Source organism: Hibiscus syriacus, unplaced genomic scaffold, assembly GCF_006381635.1.
Source record: "Hibiscus syriacus cultivar Baekdansim isolate YM2019G1 unplaced genomic scaffold, ASM638163v2 tig00110514_pilon, whole genome shotgun sequence".
Taxonomy (NCBI): domain Eukaryota; kingdom Viridiplantae; phylum Streptophyta; class Magnoliopsida; order Malvales; family Malvaceae; genus Hibiscus; species Hibiscus syriacus.
This window is the reverse complement of record NW_024062768.1, coordinates 564,892-572,312: the sequence shown is the minus strand read 5'-3', so window position 1 is coordinate 572,312 and position 7,421 is coordinate 564,892. Positions and strand designations below refer to the sequence as shown.

General features: G+C 34.1%; 1 long non-coding RNA gene across 1 annotated transcript; it reads left to right on the top strand.

Moving 5' to 3' along the window:
• The first annotated feature begins 4,480 nt into the window (after positions 1-4,480).
• Positions 4,481-5,142, top strand: LOC120130126. Its single transcript, XR_005516803.1, has 2 exons — positions 4,481-4,744; positions 4,881-5,142. It is a non-coding gene; the product is annotated as an uncharacterized LOC120130126 (long non-coding RNA).
• The last annotated feature ends 2,279 nt before the right edge of the window (positions 5,143-7,421 follow it).

Here is a 7,421-nt window from a genome sequence, read left to right as displayed (position 1 = left end):
TTTGAAATTAAGGTGCAATATTACATGGGTAAAATATTCATTATAAAGCTTTGAAATTAAGATGCAAATTGCATCAAATTAAAGTGGATGGGAAACTGTTGAAAACATTTTGATATTTCGATATAACAAATTAAGTTAAATGAATTTTAAGATTTTCCAAAATGATTTTCTAAGTATATTCAATATAATTATTCGAATATCAAAACATTACTCCAAATATTTCAAAAATCATTTTTAATCCTTACTTAAGTGTAAAATTAAGTTTTAATCTTAAAACAATTTCAAAATAGTGATCGGGCATTGATTGCTTAGTGATTAGAAACTAGATGTTACAACTAATTTCATAAAAAACACAAGAATTTTCCAAAAATTTAAATTTTTGAAATTAAATTTTTTTTGTTGTTTTTCAAATTATTGTGTTTTGATTAGATTATGTTGTTGTTATGAAAACTATACATATATTGTTTCTCAAAACCATATTTTTCAAAAGTTTTTCAAAAACTTTGCCCATTAGGATTGATTTAGAGAACCTTGAAATATTGAGGACTCAATTGAGTTTTGGGATTAATTGAATTGTATACATTTGTTTTTAAAATTGCAGGTTATCCAATCTATTCCGATTTCCTTCACCATGTCTAATCCTAAACATGCTAGGTCTTCATCTAGTCGTTCTAGTCATCAACCAAATCCTCCTCCTATTCCTTAAAATCCTATTCCAAACTTGACTATCCAAAATTCTTGTTTCAATCAACCGGGTCCTAAAGATTATCGTTGTTGGTTTTACCAATATTTTGACTCGTATAAGATTAGGGAAGAACGTATCCCATCTCTTCAAGCTATGGTTGCTATTAACTTTAAATATCTCCCTATCTTGCACGAATGGAAATTTGATAAACTTTTCGAACTTGAACCCGTTGTCTATCATCAACTTGTTCGTATCTTCTATTGTAATGTCGTTTGTATCAAAAATCGTGACAAAACCAAAACCATAGGAGTACGTTCCTACCTCCTAGGTCAATATTTCCATCTTGATCCGGCTTACATAGCGAATGCCTTAAGCTTGGATAATGAAGGTTTATCAAATGAAAAACAAGTTTTAGGCTCACGATATAAACGAAATGATAGTGCAAGTGTTCTAGATCTTCATGAGCTTTTTCTTCATCTTATGATCACTTGGTGGTTTCGACCATCCGGGGGTCGTTATTATACTCTCAGAGCTTTAGACCTTTGGTGGTTGCATTGTTTTGAACACAACATAAAAATAAACCTTTCCGAGATTATCTTTGCTGAGATCGTTGAAACCGTTAACCTAGTGCCAAATAAGAAATTCTGTTCTTCACTAGTTTACGGTTGTATCCTTAGTAATCTCTTTTCTAAAGCCGAGCTTCGAGTTGGTCTAGATGCCGTTTTCCTCTTAAGAAACAAATCAATCTTCTTTCTTTAACAAGAGCGGGATGGGTCAAAAATAAAGAATCCGGTGAATGGGTTCGATCTTCTGCAACTACTACGGGAGCTAGTTCTTCACAAGCTCCACCCGAAGCTGACGAAGATCTCGAGCTTGAGCAATTAATGCGAGACATCGATGAAGCTGAAGATGAACCTGAGCAGCCCGAGGAGCAGCCCGAAGAGCAAGCACAACAATCGACTCAAATGCCTTCATATTTTCAATCTTTTATGGAGACATTTGATTACCGATATGCGACCATGGATTCGCGCTTTAATTCTATAGAGTCTCATTTATCCACAATGGGAACTCAACAATTAGAAATTCTTCGGGAAATGCGTGCAAATAATGAAGCAACCAACGCACGTATTAATGACCTCACTAACGAAATGGCCGCTATGCGAGCTCGTTTTCCTCCTCCTGATCCGGATATTTGATTAAATGTTTTACTTTGAACTCCAAACTTATTGTTTTAACATTTTGAATATTTTGGAATGTTTGAATTTGTGGATTGTGAATTTGTTTGGATTTATGGATGGTGTGAACTTATATGTTTGGTGTGATTTATTCATTATTACATCATTTACATCATTATTAGCAATATGACCAATTTTACCATATCACATTGTTTATGAATATTGATTATGGAACTAATGGCTAACATTTCTCTTGATTGTGATCTTAGCAGCTTATGCATACACATACCTAATCAATTGGCTAAATGTTTTTCACGTTTCTTTGAATCTTTTTGATTTAACAAAAAGGGGGAGAAGTGTGTGTTTTAAGTGTGTTTTAAAATGATAAATGGGAGAAGTGTTAAAGTAAGGGGGAGTAATTTCAAAACTTGATTTCAAAATCTTAAAATTACTAAAATGTTTTGTTATATCAAAAAGGGGGAGATTGTTGAAAACATTTTGATATTTCGATATAACAAATTAAGTTAAATGAATTTTAAGATTTTCCAAAATGATTTTCTAAGTATATTCAATATAATTATTCGAATATCAAAACATTACTCCAAATATTTCAAAAATCATTTTTAATCCTTACTGAAGTGTAAAATTAAGTTTTAATCTTAAAACAATTTCAAAATAATCTTTCAAAGTATTTCGAACCATTTCAAAGTCAAAAATTCCAGATTGCTCAGAGGGAACCGATCCCCCCCAAGGGGGTACCGATTCCCCCTGAATGGTTTGGCTCTGAGATTTCTAGAATGCTCGTAGGGAACCGATTCCCCCATAGGGAGTACCGATTCCCCCCTGTTCAACGGTCGAAATATTTGAATTTTACACTTAGGGAACCGATTCCCTATGAGGGGGAACCGATTCCCCCCACGCTCCAAGCATTTTTATTAAATGTTTTCACACTTAAACGGCTATATTATCTTCATTAATTATCCCCAACGTTCAGAAGTGATTCAAGGTGTATTTAAACAAGTTCTGAAGCCCTTGATCAACAAGAAATTATAGAGAAACAAGAGAGAAAGCATCAAACACCAAGTTTGTGCAAATCAAGCCAATTTTCCTTTCAATATTCATTTTGCTTTCAAGAACACCATTTGTGCTCATTTGTAATTATCTTTGAGTGTTCTTTTCTTGTTCTAGAATTGTGCAAACATCTTACCTTGTGAGGTTTTCCTTGTAAGTTTGCAAATTTGTAATCTTCTCTTTGGGAAAGAGTGTTCTCAAGAATTGGGGTATATTCTTGAGGGTGTTGTAAGGTTATCTCTTTGGCCTCAAAAGAAAGAACAAATTAGTGAATTTGTTGGAAAATTCTTAGTGTGGATAGCTAAGGTAGTGGACGTAGACTTTGATGAGAAAGTCGAACCACTCTAAATCGATGTGCAATTACTTTCAATTTTCTGCAAAAGCTTCCACCAAATTTTTAATTGCCAATTCACCCCCTCTTGGCCAAATCCGTCAATCGATTAACTCAACAGAAACGCATGGTGATCCATGCGTAATTGCACGTGTCGCATGAACTCTAATGTGTCACCCTCAATATTGTAGGGGTTACACTATTTGAGAAAATAATCTCATGCAAAACATTATTCGAGCTAATAAAAATTCAAACGCATTATCTAAAAAATTTAGCCAAAAGGGCACATATATCATAATGTAAGCAGTAAATAGATGCTAAAATGCAAAAAGATTTAAATATACATGGTAAAGAAACAATTTTTTTTATAGAAAACGACTAGATCTATTAAAAATATAAAATAATCAGAATTACAATAAAGATTTACAAGTATAATGTAAACGTAAACAAAAGTATAATTAAAATATTTTCCTATAACCATTGATACAAAAACTAACTGCCAAATTCACACAATGGTCAAATGAGGAAAAGATTAAAAAAAACTTAATCAAAAAGTTAGAACAAAATAAAAATACGAACAAATCTACTGCATCTAGAAACGAACTACAAAAGGGGATGAAACTACTGAAGTCAACCGACAAATCGCAAATCAGAATCAAGCAACGTGAAAAAACTATCTACGAACGTAAAACTCGGATCCAAATCAATCCGATGATCCAAAACAACAAAAATCATCATGATAACAAATAAACATCATATTAATCAATCATGATAAATACAAATCCAACCAAAAAAAAATAAACAAAAACAACCACAAAACCTCTCCGTACTATTAAAGCGCACGCATTAAAAAATATACTACGGCCCACGCATTAAAACGCTATAAAGGGGCAAATAAAACATATAAATATATAGCATAGCACGTATATATGAAAAAATTACAAGATGAACTAAAATACAAGGGTGAACAAATTAAATGCTCGAAACATAAAAAATATAAACTTCATTTGGTGACTATAATTAATATGATACAAATGGAGAGAACCTCTACGTGAGATTTACCCAAGCGCTAAACATCTGGTTTTCAACTCCTGGAACGGCACCGTATGGTTCTTCAGACATGTATATATATATATATATATATATATATATATATATATATATATAAACTTGAGAATAAAATGAGACCTTATTTTCATTTTAAACTCATCCCTCTTCTTATCCAAAGTATAATTCCTAAAGTCTCTTTCACCCATGGATTGAAGAAAGTCCAATCGGTTGTCGTTTATCGGAGTTGGTAGTGGTCATTTTCACCTAAAAACATACTCAAAACCCTAGATAGAATAAGGGAAGTTGAAGAGTCTACCTCCCGTTGCTGTCAAGCCCGTCATCCGATGAAGCCATAGTCGAGCTATTTAGTCCTTGCTCCCCGATGAAGGTTTTAACCGGAGGGATTTACGATTGAAAGTTTAAAAATGAAAGGTGAGGGTTTTTTTTCCTCCTACTTTTGTTTCGGTTTAGGTTGCTAATGTTGGAATCTTTCTGTGTTTTTTGTTTGTTTGTAGTGGCTGTTGACTTTTTCTTTTCTTTTTCCTAAAAGACTTGTGCTTTGTTTCAGGAGGAGCTTCCTCTTTTATGGAAGCCCTGATCTCTTCTATGGACGGGTCAAAAGGGCGGGTTTCCTCGATCAGTGGAAACAAGGCTGGCGACGAAGCCAATAGAGGTTCGCTGGCAGAGGGTAGTTGGGCACATTAAATGAGATAATTAATGTCTTGATTTTTTGGGATAATATTTAATCGACTCAACGACGACGACATTGGCTCGATATGGCGGTGGCGAGAATCCGAGTAGACGCGTGAAAGCTCTGGCGGTGACTGAAACAACATCAACCTTGTTAGAAAACTCTAATATCGGAAGATCTGGACCGTTGGATTCTGGTTAGATCCAACAACTGGTGAAGGCGACGCTTGAGAGAACAGACGAAACCCTTATCAACATAGGATCTCTACTTGGGCCTATATGTTGGGTTTAAGAGAATTGGGTCAGTCTAATTTGCTTGGGTTGTTTGGCTTTGTAACATGTTAAATTTAAAACTTGGACCTGCACATAATAAAAAATATATTAGTGTTTTTTATTATCATATCTTAATATTTTAATAACTACATAATTATAATTAAATTTATAAATACTAACCGAAAGTTATATATTTAATAATAATAGCCTATACTTCAAAACACTATTTAATACTAAAACCCAATTAGAACTTAATAACAACTAAAAGCATTATCACATAAAAATATTTAATTTAATATTACGTATAAGAGGTAAAATTTGGGATAAAAATTGGACATAAACGAGTGTTTACATTGTGAATTAACACTCAAACAACAGGAAGTACATTTTTTATGTAAATAAAAGTTGTTAATTTTATTAAAAAAGAAAATATTCGGTATCACAATAAACATACAATTAAGACATATCCCTATTAACACAAGAAATTACTCACTTGAAATTAATAAGAATCATACAAAGAAAAAAAAGTAAAACTCATCCAAAAAACTTGAACATAAAATATATACGAAGCAAACAACCACAATAAGTGATCAAAATATTAAAATACCACCGAAAATCGTAAATCATAGTCAAACGTTGTGAGAAAATTATCCCAAAATATAAACCACGTATCAAAATCCAATCTGATGGTCTAAAGTAGTGAAGATCAAATATATTAAAAAATAAGAATCATCTTGATCAGTTGAAGCGTTGCCAAATCCAACCCTACGAAAATTAAACAAAAAATGGTCAAATGACCGAAAATGTGTCAAAAAGCAAAGAGATCGTGCCGTAAAGATAGACGAAACTGTACCATAGAGACAAAGATATTGAATTTAAAGAAAAACAAAAAGATGCAATATAAAAAAATAGAGAATACAAATGTTCGAGGATCAACATTAAAACTAATTGTAGACACTCGTTTTTGTCCATGTCATTTATTTATTATTATTATTATTATTATTATTATTATTATTCATCATTAACAATTTACATTTTACATATCGTGCAGGCCCATTAAAAAAGACCCACCAAAACCCAACAACATACCCAAGCCCAATGGAGACACAGACTCTGATGACCCAACACCAAGCCAAACCCGAACCAGCCCAGCAACCCGGATCCAGACCCAGCCTCGTTCAGCTGACCTGACCCGAAGCCCAGTAAATTATGGTTTTCACCCTATCTCTTCCAGCAGCCCATCATCAACTATTTGATATAATCAAGATCCAACAATCTATAAGCAACCAGAGATTAGGGTTCCCTAACCCTAAAATATCATCAACCTTCGTTGTTTGGCTTTCCAGCTCCCAGCCGACGCGTGCACCTCATCGTCATACTCCCGAGCCGTGCGAGTCACCGCCGTTGACCTCCCGAGCCCCCGTTGAACATTTCTCGCCCGATGCTGTCATCAACAGTGACAACAAATCCATCGGCCAGAGAAATCCAATCCAAGTCAGAAAAAACAGAGATAAATCATAAAAAATCAAAAACAAGTACAAAAGATATCCCAAGACAAATCCAAATATATCAATCAATCCATCAACGGCAAGAGATGAGGCATGCAAGGCAGATAAAAATGAAGTAGATATCGAAGAGAAAATATCAAGGAGGGATTTGGAGTAAAAAAACCCGAGAGAGAAACAAAGAAAAAGATAAGAAAAAAATAATTCGAACAAATGAAAAAATAGAGCAAACTTACTCAAACCCAAGACCGTTCGCTACATCGGAGATAAGGAAAACCACGATCGGAGGTAAAACATCCTAAATCTAGGGTTTTATGTTCGGTCTTTAGAGATGGCAACTTTAGATTGCCGTTTAGGAAGGTGAGAGGAGCATTATGGGGGTGTTTCTCCTTCTCCAGCCGCCGCCCACGGTGGCTGGCAGCAAAATTTCCCTTCCTCGTTGAGGGAGTTTTGGAAACTCTCTCTCTCCTCCCTCGGTAAAAAAGGACCAAATGATATTTTGACCTAATTTTAGCCGTGGCCTTTTATACTAAGACTGAAATGACATAGTTTTAAAGGGGAATATTCGGCGTGTTTTCTAGTTTGGGACTAATAGCATGTTTGGTCCCTGCCTTTTGTAAATCTTACCTTTTTTTAGTTTT